The 27,542-nt window shown below is 37.9% G+C and overlaps 1 protein-coding gene and 1 pseudogene across 2 annotated transcripts in view; both read right to left on the reverse strand.

Annotated features, from left to right (window-relative positions):
• Positions 1-27,542, reverse strand: part of INPP4B (inositol polyphosphate-4-phosphatase type II B) — an 877,116-nt gene that overhangs the window by 597,162 nt on the left and 252,412 nt on the right. Inside the window, exons 1-2 of one of the 2 annotated variants that reach the window (XM_037830718.1) lie at positions 5,545-5,610; positions 4,652-4,707 (exon numbers count right to left, since the gene is read on the reverse strand). The exons of the other annotated variant lie outside the window; for it this stretch is intronic. The gene's annotated coding sequence lies outside the window, so the exon portion shown is untranslated. Of the gene's footprint in view, positions 1-4,651; positions 4,708-5,544; positions 5,611-27,542 lie in introns of those variants that run through there. 2 annotated transcript variants of the gene reach the window in all.
• LOC119529884 lies at positions 12,651-13,255 on the reverse strand (annotated as a pseudogene).

Here is a 27,542-nt window from a genome sequence, read left to right on the forward strand (position 1 = left end):
ACCAAACAGATTTCACTCCCTATTCAATGTTCCATGTAATTATGTTTTTTGAATAAACTGACTATACAAGTTAAATTATATAGTGTGTTACAAAAAATACAGATTTTGCACTTAATAAACATATCTTCCTTTAATCTCACACAGAAGTTGAAGTTTTAAAAACACCATCAATATCGTCCTTTACCCTTTAGTCTGATTTACCTTAGTCCTAACCAAGTCCATTTCATTCATATCTCCAATTGAAGTCTGATCTCTTTTTTCAGAGTCGTTAACATTTGCTATATGGGGTAATGCTGACATTCATAGCTGCCAGACTCTGGCTCTGAGTCTCAGGTGTCACACAAATACTGAGTTCCAGGGACTGACTGGTTAAAAACAAAGAGCTCAGCATCTCAGAATTTAGAAATAACCATTACAACTCAGGAATAGATGTAACTGTTGTAAGAGCTTACAATCTAGGAACCTTTACAAAAGCCTTTCCCTGATAACATATGCTCTCAGACTCAATTCTCAGAGTTTGCACATTATAGTTAGTCTATATTAGAGAGCCATTATAATGTTTTTCTCTCCATTTCTGGTTTACTTCACTCAACATGTTGTCCTCAATGTCCATTCACCTCACAACTTCACTCCTACTTGAAGCAGTTCAGTATTCCATTGTATGTATACACCACAATTCGCCATTCCATTCATCAGTCAGTGTAACCTTAGGCCATCTCCATCCACTGCAAATCGTGAATACTGACACCATAAACCTCAATGTGCAAATGTCCATTCTTGTCCCTTTTTTCAGTTCTTCTAAGTATACACCCAATAACTGAGTTGCAGGACCATATGGAATCCCCATACTTCCTGTGGAACCACCACACTGCCCTCCAGATGAGCTGCACCATTCTACTTCCCCACCAACAGTGATTAGGTATATCCCTTTCTCCACATTTTCCCCAGCACTTGTATCCCTCTATTTATTTTTTAGAGGTTTTATTCACACATCATACATTCCATCCTAACTAAACAATCAAGGGTTCCCTGTATAATCACATAGTTATGCATTTACCACCACTATCTATATAAGGACATTTCCATTTCTTCCACAAAGAAAGAAGAAGAGGTGAAAAAAGTAAAAGCAAAAAGAAAAAGAAAGAAAATAAATAACAACTAAAAAGAAAAAGAAAAAATAAAATTAAAATTAAGTACAATAAAAAAGTCAGATAACACCACCAACACCAAGAATCTCATACCCCTCCCTTATATCCTCCTCTTATAGACATTTAGCTTTGGTATATTGCCTTTTTTGCAATTAATGGAAGCATATTACAATGTTACAGTTAACGATAGACTCTAGCTTGCTTGATTATATTTTTTCCCCAATACCACTCCATTTTTAACACCTTGCAACTAGATATTCATTTGTTCTCCGTCATGTAAAAACATATTTGTACATTTAATCACAAACATTGACCACTCTAAGTTTCACTATGTTATACAGTCCCAGTCTTTATCTTTATCTTTCCTTCTGGTATCCTACATGCCTCTAACCCTCCTCTTTCAAACTACTCACAGTCATCTTTGTTCAGTGTAAATTACATTATTCTGCTGCTCCTACCCTATGTTATGCTCCAAACCTCTCTCTCCTGTCTTTTCCTATCTGTCTGTAGCACTCCCTTTAGTATTTCCTGTAGAGCAGGTATCTTGTTCACAAACTCTCTCAGTATCTGTGTGTCTGAGAATATTTTAAGCTCTCCCTCATTTTTGAAGGATAGTTTTGCCAGATACAGAATTTTGGTTGGCAGTTTTTCTCTTTCAGTATCTTAAATATATCATACCACTGCTTTCTCGCCTCCATGGATTCTCTAAGAAATCCACACATAGTCTTATCAAGTTTCCCTTGTATGTGATGGATCACTTTTCTCTTGCTGCTTTCAGGATTCTCTCTTTGTCTTTGATATTTGGTAATCTGGTTATTAACTATCTTGCCATAGGTCTATTTGGATCTATTGTGTTTCAGGTATGCTGCGCTTCTTGGTTCTGTAATTTTATGTCTTTCATAAAAATTTTCAGTGATTATATCCTCCATTATTCTTTCTGCCCCTTTTCCCTTCTCTTCTTCTTGGACACCCATGACATGTACATTCATGCATTTCATGTTCTTATTCAATTCCCTGAGACGCTGCTCATATTTTTCCATTTTTTTCCTCTATCTGTTCTTTAGTGTGTAGGATTTCAGATGCCCTGTCCTCCAGTTCATGCTTTTTCTTCTGCCTCTTCAAATCTGTGGTTGTTTGCTCCCACTGTGTTTTTCATCTCTTGTATTGTGCCTTTCACTCCCATAAATTCTGCCAATTGTTTTTTCAAAATCCTGAATTCTTCCTTACGTTCACCAATGTCTTCTTTAAATCCTTCATGTCTTTTGCCATATATTCCCTCAAATCATTGATATGATTTTTGAATTGATTTAGGAGATTTGTTTGATTAATAATTAGTTGTTTCAAGTCCTTTTTCTCAGTTGAAGGGTAAGTTTCGTCCTTTGGGCCACATCATCGTTTTTCCTAATGTGACTTGTAATTTTTTGTTGTCTAGCCATCTGGTTTCCTTGATTATCCTAATCAGATTTTCCCAGACCAGGTGGGCCCAGGTCTCAGAGAAAAACTGTATTCAGTATCAGATTTCCATGACAGTGAGACCCAGCAGATTGTGAGGCATTCCTGTGAGGCCTCTAGACTCTGCTTTTACTGTCCTGCCCAGCAGGTGGTGTTTGACAGCCTGCAGCTCCCCACTAGTGTAAAGAGGTGTGGTCCCTTTAATTCTCAGCAGACCCTGTCCTGGCCAGGGCCTGAGGGTGTCAGAAACCAAGCTTAAGTTGTTTCAGGCCCTGGGGTCTGAATTCTCTGAGGGAGGGCTGCCACTTGAGCTGGCCCTGCCCCCCTTTTCTTAGGGAAGATACACCCTTTAGGGAGTTATCTTCTATACTTGAATTCCTCCTTTGTCTCTCTGACTCTTTTAACTCCACCCCTGTCTGGGTCAGCTCTGACAATTAAAAATGCCTGAGGCTTTCTCTAATGAGCTACTTAGGATGATAGGAAAAAAAAAAAAGAAAAAAGAGAGAAAGCCCCTTTTCAGAGCCAGTCCCCAGCCCCCCAGTTTCGCCAATCAACCAGTGTTGGTACCTGGATCTCTGTGACTCTTTTCTTGAGACACAGCCATTTTCCAGTATTCTGACCTTAGCTGTCTCCAAAAGCCTATTTATTTATGCATTTATTTATTTCCATCAGCCATGCCTCCTTTCTCCCAGGAGAGACCTCAGGTTTCCTTTTCTGCTTGCTCCCATTTTATCTGTGCTTGTAGCTTGTATTCAACAATCCAAATTTGTTAATTAAAACCACAATTGGAGTTTGGTTGTTACTTTCCCTCGCTCCAGGTAACTTGCTTTTTTTTTCCACAGGGAATGTTTCAGCTCAGACTGCCATGCCAGTGGGGGAGAGGCACCATCTCCACATTTCCTTCAGTTCTATGCTGTGATCTCAGTCATTCCACCTATTCCAGGCTGATGTACGATATGTGTTCAGTCATGGATGTCCCCCAACAGTTCCAGACTATTTACTAGTTGTTCCTGGCTATTTACTAGTTGCTCTAGAGAACTAACTAAATTCAGCACCTCTCTATGCTGCCATCTTGCCCCGCCTTACAAAGTTAACATTTTTAATAATGGAACAAATCAATATCAAGTGCCTTCTGATATGAAGGATGGTCACAACCTTCCTTGCCCAAAATGCAAAATCTCAACTTAAATATGAGGAAACATCAGAGAAGATGTAATTTTACATCTAGAAAGAAGCAGTCCTAGGCAGGCATGAAAGGCGTATGATGTACTATATTAAACTCACTAGGGTATTCTCATGGATTTTAGATGCCCTTTTGGTTTGGCCTATATTCAATTGGCAAAAAACATCCACTTATAAGTTTTTAAGGAGAAAAATCACATGATGAGAGCTGGTCCTCAAGAGGATTAAACTTGCATCAAAGGGTAAGATGCAAAATGAATGGGATGGAATTGAAAGCTATGGAAGGCATCAATGCTTGTAAGGGATCTATTACATTATTTCAGACACATCATCATAATAGTCTCAACAAGGATCATGGCCATGAAAATGCAGCAGAGGAAACTGAACAATGAAATAACATGAAAAGGAACTGAAATGATTTTTCTACTTACTGAATGGGACAGGGATGGAAAAGGAGAGAAAGGACGTTCCCTATTTACAAGACTGGGTGTGCAGGAAGAAGATGGTCAATAAAGGAGATGACAAGGAGTTCTGTTGTGGCCTGATATTTGAGGTATTAACAAGACTTCCTAAAGAGAATGTCTAGCAGGCAGCAGGAAAGTTCAGACTGTGGTCTTGGAAAGCGGTATAACACATAGGAATTACTCTGTTTTACATGAAGAAACTGAGTTTGAAGGGTATAAGTTACTTGTCCAGTGTTAAAAAGCCAGTAAGGGGGCAGAATCCATATTTAAACCTAACTCTTCTCAGTTCAGAAGCTTTCTCTAGCCTAAATGAAAGTTTATGTCTATTGGGAGTCACCAAGAGGTTAAAAAGAACTGCAAACCTTTGAAACTACAATTTCTGAGTCCACAGACAATCAGACTTACCTCTCAGCATGGGCAAAGGATCCATCTCCCAACTATGTTCCAGGGCATAACTTGACCTGGATAGGAAATGAGGTCAGAAGCTGCTGATAACTAAATACAACAGGTCAGTTTTCCAGCAGTTCCCTCCTAGGTGGTAAAGGGAGGTATCCCTGCACCCACAATCTCTCGTGCCAGCCTTGCCTTAAAGGGAGATGCTGCTGCTTGAAAGAAGTGGAGCAGCTCATCCTTTCCACAGAAAAGTAGAAATAGGTAAGAAAAATTCCATTCATTTTAGTAATACATTAAAGGCTGAATGAATATATACTGAGATAAGTAAATGTATTCCCACTAAATATTTTATGTTTCTGATACCTATAATAACATGAAGTAAATATATACATACAAAAAAGTATATCCTTACATAAACAGCACTTGCCTTAAATTACCACAGCCAAAGTAATCACATTCTTAAATCCTTCTCTAATGACAGTTCATTACCTAAACTAAGGAAGGTTTTTCATTTTTGTTGTTTATTTATGCTCTCGAAAAGGAATAAAAAGCATTTCTAATTCAGGTACTCTCAAATCATACACTACCTTCCTGCAATTAAAGCACAAATGTACTTAAGACACTGCTTGGAAAACAGCCATGTTTTCCAGACATATACTCAATGAGATTTGTTCGTAACAAAATCATGCTTTGGAACAGAGCAAGGCTTCAATTAAAGGATTATAGTTCCGGGTTTAAAATGGAAGAAACTATAAGCACGGGGCCGAGTCTTTGCCCCTCCATCCTTTCCTTCAGATATTGGTTTTGTTTTGCTTTGTTAATCATTTTCCCATTTCTTTCTTTTTTTTCTATTTACTGTTGGATAGAATTATAAATGATAGGAAGAAAAGTCAGTCTGATCTTACCAGGGAAGTTGTTTTTCTCAAGCTGTTTCTTTCACTTTCAAGTTAGTTGCCAGCTCCAGCCTTATTTTGTGAAATCAGAGGAACCAACAAGGGCATGCCCTGTAATCTGAACCTTCATCACTTCTGGCAATTTATCAAGGTCCAAAGTCTGCCACAGAACAACCTGAATGATTGAATCATCAGAAATTGGCTTGCCTACATGGAATTTCTTCCTCTTTTCCCTCATATACAAACGAGGTTTAGAAATATTTAAATAATACCTGAAGAAATAAAGAAAGGATTTGGACTGGACTGTGTTGCTGTCATCACCATTTCCTTTTTCTCTCTCCTTACTATCACGTAAATTGCTAAGTTTCCCAAAGAAGTTAATGAAAACTGGGTACATATTGTAAACTTAATTTTAAAAAAGTGACAATTCTCAAAACACAATGGTCTCTTTCCTATCATTGACATATTAAGAGCAGAAGGAATACATTAATAATCCTGTTAGATAATTATAGACACACCTAACAGCTACTGAAAATGACACTATCTGATAGGATAAACTTGAATATACAATTGAGCACTACTTAGGAATGAGGCAGAATTGCTTCTTAGATGGAAAAAGTATCAAATAGGTATTTCTGAACTTCCCAGTAGGTAATAATCCAATAGCTCAGAGAAAGGTTTAATAGGCATATGGAACAAATTAGTATGGTAACTGCAAAAGGATTATTAATTCTTAAAAGTCAGAAATCTGGACCTTTTAACATGTAACTGTTCAGCTGAAAAATTAAATGAACTAAATGTTGTGATGCTTACTGAAAATTTTTGAGATGAATGAGATATCAAATCATAATGAATTATTTAAAAATAACAACAAACTTTCCAGTCTGTATATGAGCATGAATAGGAAAGTTTTTTTTTGTTTTTGTTTTTGTTTTCTGCATCACATGGGTTTACACACACAAATATGCATTCTGTCCCTCTGTTTTACAAATTCTAAATGGCAATTGGATGGCAGGAGGAAAGAAAACTGCATAGCCTTCCTTTATTTATCTCAATTTTGACCTTATATTTGGAAAAGTTGAAGGATAATTCTGGCCAGTGCTTGTTCAATTCTGTAGCCTCTGAACAGACTGTATCAATTTCACAGCAATGCCATAACCATTTATTCCCATTACTGCAGGCTGCTTTCCTGATAAAAACATAATTGGAAAAAAATCCTTCTCATATGGCATTGTAAACCATCTGCCATATTCACGTTTTACAATATGCAGCAAACTCAAAAAGAAAAAAAATAGAAACAAGTTTCTGGGGCAATATTGGCATCTAAGAACCATCAAAAGATCACTGTGATTAATAGGGAAACATACACAAAAATGAACACTAAATGAACATGCAAATACCTATCACTGCAAAAATCATGGATTATTTTTGCTTAATACATTTTCCTCTGTATGTTTAATCCCAATAAAAAGTGATTTACTTACTTTTGTTTCTTAAGGACCACATAGTCCTGTGTGCCAAATCGGCTCTACATGTTTTATAAATATTAATTTACTTAATTTGCATAAAGGCAAACCTTATGAGGAGAGCACTGTTATCATGCCTATTTTACAGAGGGGAGAAATTGAATGCAAGAGACTGGATTAAAAATCTGACAGTCTGAAACAGGATCTATACCCTTCACTACTACAATATGCTGATGATTGGTTCTTTTCCCTGCTATATATTTATAAAAATCTCTTTAAAATATAGGTAACTCTTAAAAATGAGGTTTATATTTTATGAAGACTAATTTCAATGTCAAATGTATCACTAACATCCAAATTCACATTCCCATATTCTGTAGTTCATTGAATAGGTGCTTTCTTTTCCTGAAAAGTTTTCATATAAAATGTAGGTAAACACAAAAAGATAAAAAATGCTTCCATCCCACCTATACAGAATACAGTGATTGGATCCATTAAATATATAGATAGATAGATTTAACAAATGCTACCTCTCTCATATATAAATTGTCTATATATATGAATTAAATTATCTTTCCTCCCCACCCCCAAAAATGATTTATTGCTTCAGATGAGCAGCTAAATGAAAGAATCAAGAAGACTCCCTCCCCACTCAAAAAAAAAAAAAAAAAAAAAAAAATGCAGGAAAAACTAGGGAATAAATGTAATTAAGGGAGAAAAATTAGTTTGTGACTCTCTGTACTATAGAGAACTACAATATGTACTAAAGTGTCCTTGAAAGAACTGAAAGAAACCAGCATTGCTACTTTATGTATTTCATTTCATACTAAATAATGAACCGTTTTTCAATGACATTAATAATACGTTCCCCACGGCTAAACAACTACATCCCAGGAGCCCCCAACTTTTTTTTCTTTCCCTGAAAAGTTAATTTAAAAATTAACTTAGAACTCCTATTACACATTTCTATATGCACTGAGTGCATTATGAGAATTAATTAAGTAATATTTCACTGTAAATTTTTTACTTTAGGAAGTAATAAAGTAACATTTACTGAATGGTTACAATTTTAGGGGGAGGGGTAAAATGGAAACTGAAAGTTCAGTAAAAAATAATTTTTAGTGAATTTGAATGGAAGTCTCAGTACACTACAATTGACTGTAAGCTACATGAAGGCAGGATCTGAGTTTATTCTTAACTTGGTAGGAAAAGTAACACCCAGAAATGCTCTATAATTAAGCCATTTTAAACTCCAAAGAAGAAGAAAAGGAAATGCACTAGCAATTTTTTAAACAATCTATTTCCACATTTCCACATATAACTAATTGCTTTTACAGACTCAGATGAATTCTTAATTATAGATTTCACCACCTGTAACACACATAGAGCACACATAACTCAGTTAATGAATTTTACTTTTCTCCTTTCCTTTCAGGCTTTTCTCTTTTGCTACATCTCATCCCTCTTTCCCCCCTTCCCCACCTAAGGAAAACATATCTTTTCCAGCTTGTAACTACCCAAAGCCCCTTATCAAACCTTCTTTCTTATTCTAAAGTTGCTTCTTATAAATACCTACCTGTTTTTCCACGTGGATCCCAAATATCTTTTCACTAGGCCCACCCCACCTACCCATGAGGGAGTGTAGAGTAAGGCCGGAGATAGAGAGGTAAAAAGGGAGGGGCCATGGCACCTTCCAACCCGGGGCCTTTGGCACCCCCAGCATCTTATATATTCAGAGAAGCTTCCAATCCACTCAGCACACACCTTCTCTTTTTTTTCCTTCTCTTCCTCCCTCTGACTTTTCATCCCAACCCACACCTTGTCGCCCCACCCCGCCCATGCAGTTAACCTGGGCTGTGTTTGGTTTGGTTATGTGAAAGAAGTCTGCTCACCATCATTCACATATACTGATTTGCCTTTATATTTAAAGTCAGCCAATAATGATTAGATATAAGCAGAAATGCCTGATAGTCTTGTCATGTGTTCAGTCTTTGTGAATTCTTGCACCAGTAACGTAATTATCTCCTCGCAATTAAAAAAAAAAAAAAATCAAAGAAAATACTGTTCCTCGCCTATCTAGAGATTGAAAACATTGACCTAACAAGTAGAAAAGTTGTATTTTATTAAGAATCATGGGATTAAATAAAACGATACTTGATGGGTTTTGGCAAAAGGATGACAATGAACTAATTCGAATCAAGATTATTCCAAAAGTAAAGAGAGCACCAATTATTTTAAGAAAACATAGACCTATATTTCAGCCAACCAGCATTAGTAAAGGGTATGTTGATAAACAGTACCTAATAGTGCCTGACACATAGGAAGCACTCAGTAAATATGTGCTGATTAAATAAATGAGTGAATGAATGAATGAATTGCTTTTATGGTTTATGCCAGACTACTAAAATAAGTTTGAGAATGTGGAGCCATTTTTCCCATCTTTCCATCATGTACTGCAGATTCACAGTCAATGCAAAGATCAGTTTTCTTGAATCGTCAAGTAGTGGATATCATTTATCTTCTCTCCAAAGCCCTTCCTGTCTTTGAAGATTGCCTGTCATACTGCCCTGTTGTTGAATTCATTTAGGTCTGAAAAGCTCTGTATTGCAGCACGTAACACTATGAAATTCTGCTCAACAGCTGGAAATATAAGGGAAGGATGCTGCCTCAGGTCTCCTGAGCAGTGATGGGCATTGGCACACATGTGCCTCCAGGGAAGGCCTGAGAGCAAGGCGTCCCTGTGGAGATAAGCTGTGGGGTGGCTCCATTCCTAAGGGTTGCTGCAGTTGTAAGTGGGAATTTATACTGACGCTGGTGTATCTCTTAGGGGTACCGAGGAGTTGGCAGGCCATTGGAAAGACACCAAAATACAACATTACTTCTCACAGCCACAACACTGTATTCTGGCAGAAGTACGAGGTAGTGAGAAATTTGCATGGGATTATTATTTACAGAGAAGGGCTCTGATCCTCTGCTTAAGGACTAAAATAGATGCAGGGAAATGAACAAGGATTTAGTGATTTGAGACTTATAAGCATATGGAATTTTTAATGGATGAAAATGCCCCAGCTCCCCCTCTTATTAACTCTCTGAACTGAAAGTAGATTCTTCACTTCCTGTACTTCTTGTTTTTTGTTACAAAATGCAAGAAAATAATACTTATCTTCTGCATTTGTAAGAATTAGTACACATGATTGGGACTCAGTAAATAGTCAATGACTAGCTGACAAGCAACAAGCACGTACTCAGTGAAAATAATATATATATGATAAAGATATAGATATCTGAGTACATATACACACACATATATATAAGATATATAATATTATATATATATTTAATTGCAGTAGCAGGATGGGCAGATTAGGGTGGGTAGATTACACAAAATACGTAACTATCCACCAGCCCCTCAAAGAAAAAACCTCTCTTCCACAAAAGTAATCCTTGCACAAAGCCTTCCAGTTTCTCCAGGTTTGAGAAATGGAAATACTAACCCCAGTACCAAGCTCCTTGTAGAAAGGAGGGTCAGTAAAACCAAAAATAAAACCATTCTTCTGTCAGCTGGTTCCTTTGCCCCCTTTACCTCTGTAATACCCTGCTTTCTACAGTGGAGAAATACAAGTTTGCTGGTGACTAGAAGAACAATTAATTGGTTCTTCTTTCAGGGAAAGTACTATAAGCCAACACACAGGGAGCCCTCAGCAGGATGGGGATGCAGAAGTGTCTTCTTTAGTCCACCGGCCATGTCCTTCTGAGCAGCTTTCAGAGTGGTCTTGGTTCTCAGGGCACATGGCCACCTTTTTTGTTGGCAGAAAGCATACCTCTTGTAGCTCCTCACTTGAATCTGCTCACTCTTGTGCCACACAGTTCCTTTGTCATTTTTTTAATGTATTTTTTATTGTGAATGTTAACATATATACATAACAGTGATAACCTTCAAAGTATGATTTAACAAGTAGCTAGAAAGCAAATTTCAAAGAACGTCATGGGTACTTTTAACAAGCCCTTGCCTCTCCTCTTTTCCCAAGACCCCACATCCATTTATGTCTTGCCTCTGGTATAGATGGGCAGCAATCTCTGCTCCTCATTGTTGAAGAGCAGGAAGTGGAGAATTTTGTTCTTGAGGCAGACCATCATGATATTCTTGTCTGAAAATTCTAAAAATCAATCATACACCTGGAAATAAGGAGAATTAACTCTACCAGCATGTTTCTAAACCTACTGTGCTTAAAAGAGGGTCTTTCACCTTCCCAGCCTCAACTCACCTTTTTTTAAAAAACCTCCTTCCATATCTTTGGCTTGAGTCACAGGATTATAGGTTCCTTGTGCTAAAACTAAGTTTACCTTGAGATCAGCCACCACAGAACACTGATCCCATTCCAGGCCCTCTTTTTGGACCACTGCCATTGCTACCTGTTTTTTTTTTTTTTTTTAACTTGAATCTCTTCCTCATCAAATCCATCTTGAATTCTACTGTTAAATTACATTCCCCAATTTTCTCTTGTTTCTACTTAAAAAACTTCTTGGCAATCTATGGACCTATTTATTTGCATAAAATTCTACCATTTACAAAATATTTTTAAAATAATCTTTTAATTGTCAAGGTAAATAAGAGTTTTACTTCTAATGGTAGTTCTTTGCATCGTGCCCTTTTGTATCCATCCCTTTTTACTCCACAGTTAAAAATTAAAATAACAACATAATCTAGAACACTTTTTAGTAAAACCACTAAGGAATATTCAAAAAATATCCCAGAATCTGAAATAAGTGCTAAGGAATAAACAATAAACATGACAGTATGTAGGGTTCTGAAGTGTATTATGGTAAACAACTTTTCATTTGTCTCATTAAATCTATCTTTTATCCAGTTTTGGCAAATATTATAGCAAAATATGACATCTGCCATATACATGCGTTCATGAAATGGGAGTGGCTTTACTTCTGAATCTTGTCCACACCATCTTCTATGCATATTATATAATACATATATGCCCCGGTTTTTCTCCCCAAGAGGTTACCAGCTGATGGTTCCAAGTTTACGAGAGAAACACACATGGAAAACTTGTCTGTGTAACTAGTCTTGTCATTAATAGAAACATGACATATTCATATGCTAAATGGGTTATAAAGAAATAGCATATTGTGTGCAATTAAAACACAGAAAAATTAAGCCGGATCCCCCTCTGCATAAATATGCAAATATTTAAAAATTTCATAGTAAACAAATATCTAAGGGAGGATTTTCCCATATTTCTAAATAAGATAATGTTGATAATGTTGAACATATCTTACAATGAACTTTTACATTTGACCTTTTTTTGTAAATATGGTTGCAATTACTGAGTGGCAGACCCTCTCTTTTCAAAAAGTCTCCCCTCTTAACACACACCTCTTTCTGGGATGGGTTGAGACAATTTGGCATACTAAGACAGCATCACCCAGGAGATACCTGGGAGGGAAGGCATGACCGCCCCGTCACTCCCCCACTTTTTTTTTAGCTTGAAGTTTTAATGTCAAAATATAAAGCCTTGTAAGTTCCTAAAATAATCCTTTCACAAAATAAGGTGGCTTTATGCTGTAAAAACCTTGGTTCTTTGTCCAAGGTTATGTTTCCCTGTTCACATCTGTTGTTACCAGCTGTCAGCATCTTCTTTAGAGATCAGTTTTTAGTTCATAATGACACCTACATGCCGCTCTTTGGCTGTCCAGGTATGGTTTACAGCCTAAACGTATAACACTGTCAAACAAGAGCTCCACTGTTGGTTCACAGGACTGAACAAGCCGAGCTGGTCCTAGGGTTTTCTGCACATTTCGGCAGATCTTGGAGAAGCAATACTGAACTCCTCATCACAGTCATTCTTGCCTTTGCCACAGGTCTCGTTGGCTGCAGCACTTGGTCGGGGGCGATGCCAATGTTAAGGTGAGCACCGAACAGCGGACAGCGGGGAGGGTTTATAGCCATAACGTGGGAAAGGCTTAGACCCGTCCCTGCACTTGTACCGGCAGAGCCTGTCCTCGCCGCCAAGGAGGTCCAAGACGGCGCTCAGGTGTATGTCTATCTTGTGAACGCTGGTCCGGGAGGTCTTAAGGGTGGCCCTCCAGTCGGCAGTCTGGGCCCCCCCCTCGGCACCTGAGAGCGGCCTCCAGGGAGGAGGAGCAGGAGAGCAAGCGCGGCCATGGAACCACAGCCATCCGCGCAGGGAACCACAGCCATCCGCGCAGGGAACCACAGCCATCCGCGCAGGGAACCACAGCCATCCGCTCAGCGCAGGCCTGACCGGGCCCCGCGGAACCACGGAGGACCGGCGGCGCCCCGGGCAGTGGCTCGAGCTCTGGGCTAGGAGGCAGACACCCCACAAAATCTTTTTATAAGCATTCCTTTACATGATTATCTTAAATAAACTAACAGGGAAAATGATATTATACCCATATTATAGGTGAGTGAAGTGAAATTCAGGGAAATAGGAGACATTACTGAGGTCACATACATAAAATGTGCCAGTCAAAATTCTAACCCAAACCATTTAACTTTAGGACCGGTGCTTTTTATCAAGTGCCCAATCCTTAGTCTGATATTCAGGATCCTACAAAATCTGGACTTGCCCATTGCCAACATTACATCCAGCTGTCTACAGCTGAACTTTCTGTTCTAGCAAAGCTAGTCCTTCCTTGCACTGTTGCACAACCTCATCTGGAGAACTAACCCCACCCCCACTCCCACTGCTCCTGTACTCTTTACTTCCCGGTCTGGAATGTTCTTCAGCCTCCTTAAACTATGATTCCTGACCTGGAATCTCTGCCAGTCTTCTTTCCGCTTAGGCTCCAGTTTAAGTTCCACTCCTCCACCAAGGGTTCCCACACTGCCAAGTAGCCCAGCATGGGCTCTCCTTCTCTATCCCTCAGGTAGACACTATAAGCAGACCCTCCTGGCATTAAATATATTCTCTAGAGTCACTCTCACCCTGGCGGAGAAAGTTACTGTAAGCTTAGACACTGAGAAGAATCCCGAGACACCATATTCTTATGTCACATTCCACCGCGCTATCGCTGGGTACAAAAAGCCACTAATTTATCAACAGGGTACTTCTGTAAATTGTCAGGATTCAACTCAAAAATCCTCTGCCCAATAAAAGGCTTCCCTGACTCTTTTAGTCAGAATTTAACAAGCTTTCTCATGGCATCATAATAGCTAGTGCATGCTTCTTATATAGCACTTGTAACGGCACATTATTAAATTTGTTAGTTTCTTTATATGGAAGGCCCCACCTTCAGTTCCACAGCACCCTGGACATAAGGAAAGTGACTCATTGTGATTCACTATGTTGTTGGCTCCAGATAGGGAGGCCACATTAAAGGTTTGTTATGTGGCTCGACAAATGAAAGAATAGAAATGTAGGTTCATTCAAAGCCAGAGTACAGTTCCCCCAGCTCACATTTAGAGAGCACTTAGAGTCACAAGCAATCCAACAAAAGCCCTGTTAATCCTTAATTTGGCTGAAACAACTTTCAACTCTCGTAAGGGTCAAGTGAAGAGAAATTGACTGTAGAATGTGGTTTCCCTTAGGAAGTTGTTAGCCATACTATTTTGGCTCTCAGTCCAGCCCACAAATCCCATTTGACCCATAGTTCAGCAGACTCATGATGAGAGACCAAACAAAAAGGGGGAAAAAATGAAAGAAAAGGGGAAAGGGGAGAGAAGAAGAGTTCTCACTGGAGAAACACAATAGATAAATACACTCAAGAAGAAAATCAAAATAAGAATTACAGAAATATTTTTGCAAACTGCGGAAGATTTTGGAGACCTACTCTAATTTTATCAATGAGAATACTGACACCCAGCATGGACTGTGAGGTGTCCAAGATTAACTAAATGAACCAAAGTTTTCTACCACCCATCTCTTCTCTCCACCATACCACACTGTCCTTCTGAAATGTTTGATTGCCACTATATCATGATTTTAAAAGGCATTCAGTAAAAAAGAAAGAAAAAAATATAAACACCACAAAGCCTCTATTTCCTCATCAATAAGTAGCAATCACTAAAATAGCTATCACAGAGCCTATGTCAGTATTTATGGTATATGTAATTGCTAAAGGCACGATCTTAAATTTAATCCATTCCTATGGGTTTGGACCCACTGTAAGTAGAACCTTCTGATGAGGCTACTTCAATTAAGGTGTGACCCACCTCAGTCAGGACAGGTCTTAAACCTTTTACTGGAGTCATTTATAAACAGAATGAATACGGAGAGAGAGAGAGAGAGAGAAAGAGAGAGAGAGAAAGCCACAGACACAAGTAGCTAAAAGCAATGAAACTCACTCAGAAGAGAAGGGAGAGACCAGCAGACACTACCATGTGCCTTGCCATGTGGCAGAGGACTCAAAGATAGCCAGCAGTCCATCTTCGGGAAGAAAGCATCACCTTGATGATGCCTCGATTTGTACATTTTTCTCAGGCTTAAAACTGTAAGCTAATAAATTCCCATCGTTGAGTCAACCCATTTCATGGTATCTACTTCCAGCAGCCTAGCAAACCAGAACAGTACTACATAACATAATGAGTGTAAAGTGCTTACAACAGAGATGGCATATTGGAAACACGAAATAAATGTTACTATTATTAGCTAATGCTATCTGCCTCAAACCCATGCCTGCCTCAGTGTAGATCTTCATAGAAAAGCTGTTGTGAAACCAGAATTTATACAAGTGTGACATATTCAATGCCATGTCACAAAATGAAGCTTATGATTACTACATTTATTATTTTCTTAACCTAATATTACTACTAATTACAATGTATATCACCTACCCAGTTGTTCAAATAATTGAAGATACTGTGGGCAAAATCACGTATTGTCTTTTCCCAGGATTCCTGCCTGTGCCCCTTCACAGCTGTTGCAATTACACTAAGTTGCAGGGTGATAGCTCTAATGCTTTTTAACTAGCCTAGATCTCATTTGTGACCTCCAGCAGCCCGCAAGTAACACAGCTGCATTTCCGTTTGATATCAAGCTGGGGCTAATTTGTTTATTTTAAAAATATTTATTGAGCTTGTAATATGCACCAGGCACTTACTTGGTGCTGGGGCTATAGTATTGAATGAGGCAGACAAAAATCCCTGACCTGTTAGAACTACATTCTAGGGGAGGAATGGTCCAGAATGGTAAAGGGCAGAAATAAAAGTGGGTATTCTTTAGAAATGCCATCTACTAATCCCAAAGTATAAACTGCCCTTAAATTGAAGTAAAGGGATTTGTTTTAAAAGTTGCCTTTTAAAGTTAAAAAAAAAAAAGAAAGAAAAACAAGGAAAAAAAGATGTAGTGCCCCCTTGAGGAGCCTGTGGAGAATGCAGGGGTATTCGCCTACCCCACCTCGATGGTTGCTAACATGACCACAGATATAGGGGACTGGTGGTTTGATGGGTTGAGCCCTCTACCATAGGTTTTACCCTTGGGAAGACGGTTGCTGCAAAGGAGAGGCTAGGCCTCCCTATAATTGTGCCTAAGAGCCTCCTCCCGAATGCCTCTTTGTTGCTCAGATGTGGCCCTCTCTCTCTAGCTAAGCCAACTTGAAAGGTGAAATCACTGCCCTCCCCCCTACGTGGGATCAGACACCCAGGGGAGTGAATCTCCCTGGCAACGTGGAATATGACTCCCGGGGAGGAATGTAGACCTGGCATCGTGGGACGGAGAACATCTTCTTGACCAAAAGGGGGATGTGAAAGGAAATGAAATAAGCTTCAGTGGCAGAGAGATTCCAAAAGGAGCCGAGAGGTCACTCTGGTGGGCACTCTTACACATGCTTTAGACAACCCTTTTTAGGTTCTAAAGAATTGGGGTAGCTGGTGGTGGATACCTGAAACTATCAAACTACAACCCAGAACCCATGAATCTCGAAGACAGTTGTATAAAAATGTAGCTTATGAGGGGTGACAATGGGATTGGGAAAGCCATAAGGACCACACTCCACTTTGTCTAGTTTATGGATGGATGAGTAGAAAAATAGGGGAAGGAAACAAACAAACAAACAGACAAAGGTAACCAGTGTTGTTTTTCACTTCAATTGCTCTTTTTCACTTTAATTATTATTCTTGTTATTTTTGTGTGTGTGCTAATGAAGGTGTCAGGGATTGATTTAGGTGATGAATGTACAACTATGTAATGGTACTGTGAACAATCGAAAGTGCGATTTGTTTTGTATGACTGCGTGGTATGTGAATATATCTCAATAAAATGAAGATTAAAAAAAAAAAGTTGCCTTTTACCTTGACATTATGTAATCCATATGCTAAGATTAGATATGGATTTCTATGTTATGGCCAATTGTTTCTCCAGTTATGCTTTTTTATCGTCCTCGTCTGCACAAGGATTGGAAATGAAAATGATATATCAAAAGACATAAAATGAGAGAAATCCCATTGGCAATGAGGATAATAATTATAGATAAAGATAATAAGGTAAAAACACCAAAGCTTGAAAAGGAATGCATATAAACAAGTCTTCAAGGGAAAGAAAGGTACAAACAGAATTTTTAGGGCCTCTTCACCCAATCTGTACCATCCCACATTCCTCTCTCACTCAGGTATCTAAACCTAAACTTTTTAAACCAAAAGCCGTACCTTACCTGTAGTTTGTAGTAACTCAAAGATTTGCCCTGTAATCTTCCAAACCCTTCCTTCACACCCAATACAACAGAAATATCAAATCCAAATCCAGAATTTTTAAATAAAAGGAACAATTCGAACACAACAGTATTTAACAGAATTATCTAAGTATTGGTAGAATAGACTATATTTTCTGAGGTAAGACTCCTGCTATTTGTAAATATTTTGTTTAAAAAGATATAAAGTATATCTTTATATATTTTGTTTAAAAAGATATAAAGTATATCTTTATATATACTATATAAAGTATGTAGTAGTAATAATGATAAAAGTATTAGATATGAGGAGCCATTCTAAGCTACATATACCCACAAACTCAGTTGTAGAGATATTTTTACAGATAAGGAAAGCTAACTCTGAAGACTAACTTTCCATGACTAATAAATGAAGAAGTTGGGACTCAGACTCAGACAATCTATCTCTGAGCCCTTGCTAGTAACCATCCCACTGTGCTTTCACAAGCAAAAATGTCTTTCTCAATATAATTAACCCATCTTAATCCAGAACTCCATGAATTACTTTCTGTTTTGTCTTATCATTCTTGTTTCTCTTAATAGACAGAAAAACTCTTCCAGGACAGGAATTGTGTCATTCACTTTCATACTGTCCATTGAACTTAGTACAGAGGGGTACATAAAAAAATTACCTACAGTAAATCACTTAATGTCCCCAAGCTTTGTCTTCTTTGTATGTAAAAGAGGCTTATAATTCCAGCTTTCAATATCATGCATTTTTACAATGATAAATCTGATGATAAATATGAAAGTGCTTTGCAAAAAAACCCACTAAATTATAGGGGAAAAAAAAAAAGGTAATAGTACCTTTCCTTTCTCCCTCAAATCTCGTATCCAGAATTAACTTCTCCCTTCTTCGGATTCTCAAACACAATTTCTGAAACTTTACTATAATATTTATCTCATTTGATCTCAAAGCTAGCTCCCAACAATTGATTGGCTGACTGTTATATTTTCAGGAATTTTGTGAGCCAGTTGCTAAACAAGCTGTTATTTTTCTAAAAAGTATATTGTATAAATTTACAATGAAAAATTTTGCTTGTTGAAAAAGAAAAAATTAAACCATTAAACATAGAATTATCATATGCCCTGCAATTCCACTCCTAGGTACACACCCTAGAGAATTGAAAACTTATGCCCACACAAAACTTGTACATGAATGTGCACAGCAACACAATAATCAAAAAGTAGGAAAAAATTATATTAAAATTGGGGGGGTGACATCAGCAAGGTGGTGGAGTGAGAAACTTCCATGTTCTGTCTCCCCACAAAGACACTGAAAAACCAGCAGAAACTGTCAGAACCAACTTTCTCAGAGCTCTGAAGAACAATCGTTGGGGGGTGGGGGGTGGGGCGGGGAGCCTCTCCATGCTCCCAGGTGGGTCCCTGGTCTCGGGTTCCAGAGGGAGCAGAATACCCCTTAAGCACCTGTTGGGGCATATAGAAATGTGTACCAATCCACAGGTATGAGTTAGCACTGATAAAGGCACAGAAGTCAATCAAGAGAATATCTAGGAAACAACATGGGAAAAGACACAGAAAAGAGAATGCCTGGTTCTATGAAAAACTAAGAGTTGTTCAAAATAGCTCTAGGGGTGCAGAGGTATGAGGGATAGCAAGAAATGAGCCCCTTTTTATATTTCTTCCTACCTTGTGACCAGGGACTACATTTCACTTAACTGGCATACCCCAGAATACCTGACACAGTGCTTTATTCATCACAGGTATTCAATAAATGCTCTAGTAACTGAACAGTACATATTCAGTCACACTTTATCACGTAATAATAAAACATACCACCAAAATTGCATTTAATACCTACTTTATTTTTACCCCATTCTATTTTCATCTCTCACTGAAAAGAAAACAGAGCACATTGGGAAAATAGATGATATATTCCTTAGTCCTGTTTGCCATTAACTAGAAAGCCCTGCTAGCTTTTGAGAGTTAAAGTGGTGACTTTACAAACGTGATTATTTTAATTACTTGCCTATCAAGTAGCCAGTCCCATCAAATTTAAACAACTATTTTACTACTGATTATAGGAACCCTTAGCTCATCTAATAGCCCTGTCTTGGGTCATTTTAACTTAACTGTTAAAGTTATAGTCAAGGATATCCAACACAAAAATCTCCATAAAGGACTTTCTGCTCTTGAAGTTTGGAGGATGTTAACAAACATTTAGCCTTAAAGATACTAAACTTGTAAATCTGAACAGAGAACTAGCAGTATTAAAAAGGCTCTCTCCGTACTTGGTGGTACAAATAGAAGGTCATCAAAGAGGCCTCCCACAGAGGTTTTGTTATCTGGATGAAGCCACATTTTGTCATTTCTTGAAGAATAGATCTATCGCTGAGGAAGAGACTTAATACCACTTCATTCATGAGACCAGTATAAACAAAAATGATAATCTGTTAATTTACAGTGAGAATTATAGTGGACACCTAAACTGGAATAATAATAAAATGGCTAACCCAATATTTTCCAGTAAACAAAGACACATGTAAGCCAAATAATATTTATTCATTTGTAATGAAAATGGCATAAGAACTAGAATCCTTAACTTTGGCTCAACCAGCAAATTCTTTCCCTATAGAGAAGCCTGTTTGGGAAACCACATGTGTAAGTTATTTATTGCCGTGTAACAAAATTACCCCAAATTTACTGGCTTAAAATGTACACACATTTATTATCTTGCAGTTTCGGAGGGTCAGGAGTCTTCATACAGCTTAGCTGTGTCCTCTGTCTGGGGCCACATGGGGATACAGGCAAGGTGTTGGCCAGGACTGTGGTTTCTGAGGCATGGCTGGGAAAGGATCCACTTCCAAGCTCACTCTGGTCATTGGCAGAATTCAGTTCCTTGCAACTGTCAAACTGAGGGCTTCAGTTTCTTGTTGGCTGTTGGCCAAAGGCTGCCCTCAGATCCTAGGGGCCACCTGCTACTCTGCCAGGGTGGGCTCCCCAACATGGCTGCTCACTTCCTTACAGCTGGCAAAGGGGAGAGACTCCAGCAAAATGGGTGCTTCAGTCTTATATAACACAATCACATAACATTAAATAGCATAACACACACATGGAATCTTGTATACCTGTCACCTCTGCTGTATTCTATTGCTTAGAAGCAAGTCATAGATTCTACCCACATTCTAGGAGAGGGGATCACAAAAAGGTATGAACCTCAGAAGGTGGGAATCACAGGGACTATCTTAAAAGTCTGTCTGCCATGCTACATAACAAGGCTTATTTGGGGAGTGGTACAAGAATCGGATGTAAGACAGCATCAGGCCAAGACAGGCTGATGAATCCATCTCATCTTCATTGCAGAAAGGTTTCCCAACAAAATGGGAGTACACAAAATCCATGAGCTTCTCTTCTTTGAGTAGTGCTTAAAACAGGCAACGACAAGGTTTATTTTTGTGACCGTCTCTTTGTTCATGCATGGCCAACTTTCCTCTCATTCTCAGATGTTGTCTTTTAGAAAAGTTACAGTATCAATTAGCTTACAATGGGGTCTCTCTTATCTGTAATCTAGTTAAAGTGACTTTATCCATCTTGACCACAATCCATTATGTTTTCATGTGAAACTTTAATTCTGAGAAACAAATCATATTCCCAGAGGATTTGTAACTGTGGCATCCTTAAACTGAGAAGTAAACATACTTTGATTTTGTGATCTATCCCTACCCAAAAGACAAACACACACACAAACAATAAATGCAATTTTGTTGAAACCCAATGTGTTAGACACTGTGTCAAATATCTGTGTTCATTCATCTAACAATATCTATTGAGTACCTAAAACAAAGTCGATCTGGTCTCTACCTTCATGGAGCCAGCACGTAAGCAGGAGAAGGCAGGAAAGTGGAACAGGCAATAAACAAGTAGTCAGACAAACATGTATCACACTCAATGTGAATTACAAAAAGTGATAAATGCTGTGAAGGAAAGAATGCCGGTAAGTTAAGTTGTATCTTGTGGTGAAGGATGGCCTTACAGAGGATAAGAAAAAAACATGAAAAGAATGAAGGAAGAGTTGTTTCAAAGCAGACACCAGCAAATGTAAAGACTCCAAAGGCAAGCCAAACTTGGGTGTGTTGAGAACCCGAAAATAGTTAACAGAAAGCAACAGGTGGATGGAATGAAGAGGTTGAAGGAAGGGCCAATTCTTGCTGATGCTATTAGCTGACACATATAAGCACCAACCATTATAGCACTGTGGTAAGAAAGCAGAATGGGCACTGGGGCTCTGGGTGTGGAGAGAATGCATGGGTTTAAATCCCATTTCTGCCACTTTCTAGCTATATTAGCTAAGATTCAACTTTCTAACTCAAAAAGCAGCAAGGGCTGTTGCATTCACAGGTCACTGCAAGGACTACACGAGTTTAACAACGTAAAGCACAATCTGTGCTCAGCAATTATTAACTATCTTGAATTGAAACAAGTACCACATACAATTTTCTCTATGTTACTTCCTGTTTTAAACATTCTTCTGAAGAGATAATTCTAATAGCAAGTTTTTCTCGATTAAGGATCTCATATTAAGAGATATAGTTAATTTTTTGGAGGGGTGAGTCTTAAAGACTTCATATGACAGCTATGGTCAAAATCTGTTAATTCTGCCAAGAAAAATGACATCACCGCAAGTTCCAAAAATGTTTATGTGGTCTATTTATGTGTTAAAATATTAAAAGAAGACAAAAACATGTATTGAACAACCAATTTTTTCTCTCTAGTTTTTTTGTTTTTCCTTTCCAAAAAACGCCTGAGACATTTTGGAAGGCTTAGAGATGGCAGAATTGGTTCTGTTGGATGGGATAAAATTAAATCAGAGAGAGAGATACATTAAATAAACTGGTGCAAAATCATTTAAACCACCTCTCATGCAATTTCAGCTTCTGGGGAAGTTAATAAGATGCTGGTTCAAAATTCAGCAAGCTGATATGTACATCATTATATGGAACTCTGTGTAATTGTATGAAGTCTGTCCCAGGTTTAGTACATTTCTTAATTGGACACTAAGTATAAGAATCATCCTGTTTTCTCTCACTTCATTACTGTGAGATTTCTGGAAGTAATATGTCTGAAATAAGTGTAGAATATGGGCTAGAAAGGGTACAGGAGTAGTATGTCTTGTCATTATTTTGGGTATAAAGTACAGTACCAAATAAAAGAGAGAAAAAAAATCATCAGGTTTAGAAAATATACTTTTATTTACTCTTTGAAGAAAGGATATGAAATCCAGGAGGACAAAAATAAGGACATATTTTATATTCCTCAAAGAGCATTAAGGACTTTTTCTCCAAGTTTTGTGCTGCAGAAAGAAAAGCACTCAAGTATATCTAAACTGCAGTTATCTCTCAGATCCAGCTTCCCAAATCCTATTGGAAATCAAGGGCAAGCGAGCAGACTGACCAAGATACTGTCAGATTAACAGGTTATTGATTGATATGCTATCTTTCAAATCATCAAGGTCAGCATACAACAACTCTTCATGAACTCTAGGTTACAAATAAACAGATCGATGCTCCATTCTTTCCATAACCAGTATTTCCAATAATTTAATCCCCCTTCACTTTACCACATGTGAAAACAGACTTTACAATTATTCTATCCTGGGTATCAGTGTAGGCATATTGTTCTTTGTATGAGATTATACAAGGGTCCTATGACTATAAACCTCCAATACCAACTGATCATGAGTCTAAAGGGATACAGTATGGTCCAGAGGATGCTACCTAGAAATTACTAGAATTATTGGCTGGCAAGAGAGAGACTCACTGTCTTCTGCAACTATGTTAAAATGAAAGAATATTAATCACACCAAGGGAAAAAAAGAAAAGATCCTTTAAAAAGGAAAAGGTATGCTACCACTGTGCATTGTGGGAGCCAGCAACCACTGTATTATCCCGCAGTTTGGTTTGTGTGTGCTGTACATGCTGCTTCTCTTCCCAAACACATTACACCTGCTGCTGCCAATTTGCTCTTACTGTAAAAGCCCCAGTGGTTCTGAACACCTTCTCCACTCATTTTCCTAATCTGCTGCAAACATAATTATCTAATGGCTAAGAAACAAATGTACTCATGAATGGTTACAGGTTGTAAAAAAAAGATGTTACAAAAATATAAATTAGTTTTTAAGGCCTGAGGCTGGACCTAGAATGTGTACTCTACATTTATTAAAGCTGTCAAGTGAAGCTACAAAAATACATGAGAACAGAAAGGAGCACGTATGATTTCATTTTCTTTGACATAAGCCTCAATGTCTTGTTCATGTGGGTGGAAAGAAACCCAGGTGACCTGTAATCTATGAAACTTTTAAGTAATAAGCTCAAAAAATATTTTGTCATGTGTGGGGGAGAGGCTGGGTATAAGAGATGCAAATTGAAATTTATGTCCCCTGAAACTAGAGATTTTTCCAAAAAGAATTCACTGACTCATTAAGGGTATGAATATATTATTAACAATACTATATTCAATCCATAAAGAATATGGTCTAACCAAACAGGAAAGGAGTTCTTTTGTAAAAAAACTTCTTTGATAGTGAATTTGATGAATGTGAAATCAAACGATTCATCACGTGGAAGCAGGCCAGACTTCTTGCAAGACGCACGGTGCAGCTTCCCCATCTGGCATTTTCCACATGTGTCAATCTGTGTCTCCTAAGAAAAATTTGAAAAAAAAAAAACTGCCTCCCACATGTTCTTGATAAAACCAAAATGAATAATAAAGTCTGCATGTTCATGTCACAACACACTAAGAGCTTAGCATTTTGTTTACTGCACATTTCACTACTGATGTTTAGCACATGTATAACTTTTGCTAACCAGAGATTAATTACCACTTACACTGAGTTATACATAAATGATGCAGAGAATAAATTACTAAGATTGAGTCTCACTTTCACCAATTTATTAGCTTTGTGACCTTAAGCAAATCTCTGAACTCATCTGATCCCCATTTTCCTCACTTGAAAAAAATGGATATAAAAATAATATTGTACCTCTTACCTCCAAGGATCAAATAAAATATATGTCTATCTCCAGTGGTTGACAGCCTTGCCAAGTTTTGACCCTGAATCATATTTATTTTTATCCCCAAATAACAATGCTTTTGAGATCCTACCTGCCTTAGCAAGTAGTCAATCCCTCCCAAAGACTCCATCATTTATTTCCGAGACTCTACAGAGAGTGCTTTATCGACTGCAGTCATCCTTGCTCTCCTCTCCTGCTTCTACTTATACACTCCTGCTGTCCAATCCTGCTAGGAAAAAGGCTCTTACCGCCACCATTGCAGAGCAAGGCAGTTGTGAGAACGCTTATGTTTCGTGCCAAGTCTGCTGTCTCCAGACGCCTGTGAAATTACTAGTCTCCAAGTTGCTGAAGCAGTGCTTGATTCCTTGCAGAGCCAGGAAAAATGGTCTTTCCTAACTCTGTGCTACACTTTACACCTGGGCCATGAACGTCTCTCTCCTAGAAACTCAGTCTCCCAAAGAGAGTTGTTTTCATTGCAAGCCTTCCTTCTCCTTCCAGAGGGGATCAACCCAGACCAAGAACTAGATGGAGAAAAGATGCCTTGTCATCTCTTCCAACCACCCATCTTCTCCTAGCCCCCACTCCCAACAAAACTCCTCCCTCCACTTCTAGTTTCCAGATTCAAGTCCCTGAACAGATACAGGAATGCAAACAAACACTCAAAACTGTAAGGTGGATGAGGTGTACAAACAGCACATGTGTGTACACTTTACTCAAATCAATCAACTGAAATACCTGTTTATGTGTAGATGCATTAATTTACCCAAGAAAAATTTCATATTAGCAAGTTTATTGAGCCAGTTGGACTGGTTGAGTGAAATGATGAAACAATATGATTTGTATCATAAAGTTGCTTTTCAAATCTACTCTTTCAGATATCTCTTTATTCCCATAAATAATACCTCAGATAAATCTCATAATTCGCCCTGGTTGTTTCCAGGAACACTATTAGCTATTAAACAATTCTATTCCAATCATTATTAAAACTTTAATCTCTCTATTTATTTAAATCATCCGTATCCCACCACTCCTGTTCTTACCCCAGTGTCAGAAATATAGAGAGCAGAAGAGAGAGAGTCTGTCTTTCCCCTTTTTGTGCAATATTCTCCATACTCTCCTTTCCTGACAGGGAGAGGGGATGAAGAATCCAATATACAATAACATTTAGAAGGGCTTCTAATATAGTTTCCTAATAATTTTGTGTTCACTGTTTAAGACTAAAAGCAATAACTGACATTTAGTACATTAACACCTGGCCCTTCTTTTTTGTGTGTGTCTAAAGGTAAAAGAAACTGATATTTTTAATAGAAAACCCCTATTTTTCTAAAAATAAGAAAGTTCTTTAAAGAAAATCAATGAATGACCATGATTATCTGTGTTATTTTTCAAAAGACCTATAATTCATATAATCATCATTCAATAAACAAGTTCAAGTAAATGAGTATATATTAAGCTTTTTCTATTTCTATGTAATCAGTGCAAGTCCCTTTTCATCAGTAGAGCAGAAATGTTTCCTCTTCCCTGAATGCTTTATAAGAGAGTTGAACGTAGCATATATACATATGTATGTGTGTGTATATATAGAGAGAGAGAGAGGAGAGAGAGAGAGAGAGAGAGAGACAGAAGCATAGTGTAGAAGTGATTGAAGTCCCCTTCAGTAAAGACTTTTTGACACGATTGTGTTTATTATGGTGGGGATGGGGTGAGGAAATAATGAGTTGACAGGATTGAAGACTGTGATACTGTGACTTGAAATATGGAAGGGGAATTTGAGAGAAAGACTGGTCTGCAACATTTTTTGACCATTTATTTAAGATGTGAGGAGACAGAAAGGGGTTAGTGAGGCAGGGTAAACAGAATCCTGAAGATAATGAGGTAAAGAAAGAGGGAAGTTAGAAAGGTTTAATTCAAAGGTCCACTATATGCCTATAATCAACCTCCTAACCTTTGAGTTCCTCACTCAGTCATCACCGCAACTTCTGTTCTTCAACCTTCTCAGAACTTCCAGTCCTGGATCTGCCCTCCTTCCTTTCTCCTTATCAGCCCCCACCTGTCCTTAATTCTTCCATTCTTAGATTGGGCCATTATTTCTACTATTCTGTGGTTCAAATCTTCAATTTCCACATCTCACCTTCGTGGCAAAACCCCAACCCTGTATCAATCAACTGCCTAATTTTGCACTGCTGAAACATACTCCATTGTGTATGGCAAAAGTCACCACCCAGGAGATTGGTGCCAATCAAAATCCATGGGCTTTAGCCACCATTGGACCTACAGTGCCACCTGACTTTCCATTCCTCACTCAGCTTTCTCCCTTTCTGTATACTAGTTATTTTCTCCTTTTATAAAAATGATGATGATGATGGTAATGATAATGATGAGATTATTCCATGTTTCTGTTCAAAACAGTAAGCAATAAATGAAAATTCAAAGTACCCCTTCATTCTGTTCTCCTTCCCATAGTTATTTATATATTCTTCCATAATGTTTTCAGCATAAATACATACACACAAAAGGGATCATACTTTATATATTGTTGAATCATACTTTACTTGCTTATTATATCTTAGAGCATTTCCATACTTCTACAACCATATTTTCCCTCATTCTTTTTCATTCCTTTTCATAACTACAAAGAATCTGTTTATTTAACTAATCCTTGATTGGCAGACATTTAGATTTCAACCAATCAAAATCTGAAGCCCAGTTTTCTATTTTTTTTTTTTTTCTTTTTCAGCAAATGACTGCTCCAGTTTTCTAACTTTTAACACTAGGAGAAAAATATTAACAATCCTATATACCTCCAGCATTGTAATCAATGTTGGAAAATAAAGCA

The sequence above is a fragment of the Choloepus didactylus genome, chromosome 3 (assembly GCF_015220235.1).
Source record: "Choloepus didactylus isolate mChoDid1 chromosome 3, mChoDid1.pri, whole genome shotgun sequence".
Classification (NCBI taxonomy): domain Eukaryota; kingdom Metazoa; phylum Chordata; class Mammalia; order Pilosa; family Megalonychidae; genus Choloepus; species Choloepus didactylus.